Source organism: Egretta garzetta, unplaced genomic scaffold (assembly GCF_000687185.1).
Source record: "Egretta garzetta isolate BGI_Z169 unplaced genomic scaffold, ASM68718v1 scaffold134, whole genome shotgun sequence".
In the NCBI taxonomy this organism is placed as follows: domain Eukaryota; kingdom Metazoa; phylum Chordata; class Aves; order Pelecaniformes; family Ardeidae; genus Egretta; species Egretta garzetta.
The window spans coordinates 400851-401173 of record NW_009259422.1 but is presented as its reverse complement, the minus strand read 5'-3'; positions in this window follow the sequence as shown (position 1 = coordinate 401173).

Genomic DNA, 323 nt, shown 5'->3' with positions numbered 1-323 from the left:
GGCCCCTTCTGCCGCTGCTTGGGCCCCAGAACCCCTGCACCCCGGGAGGCAAGCAGGGGCACGCTCTGCCCGGTCAGTGTTTTGGGGGTTGTCGTGGCTTAGCCCCCACCGGCAGCCAAGCCCCGCACAGCCGCTCGCTCGCCCTCCCCTTCCCGCTGGGATGGGGGGAGAATCGGAAGGGCGAAAGTGAGAAAACTGGCGGGTTAGGATAAGAACGGCTTAATAATTGATATAAAATACAATAATAAATTGTAGTGCAAAGGAAAACAACAATGAACAAAACCCAGGAGAAACAAGGGATGCAACTGCTCACCACCCGCTGA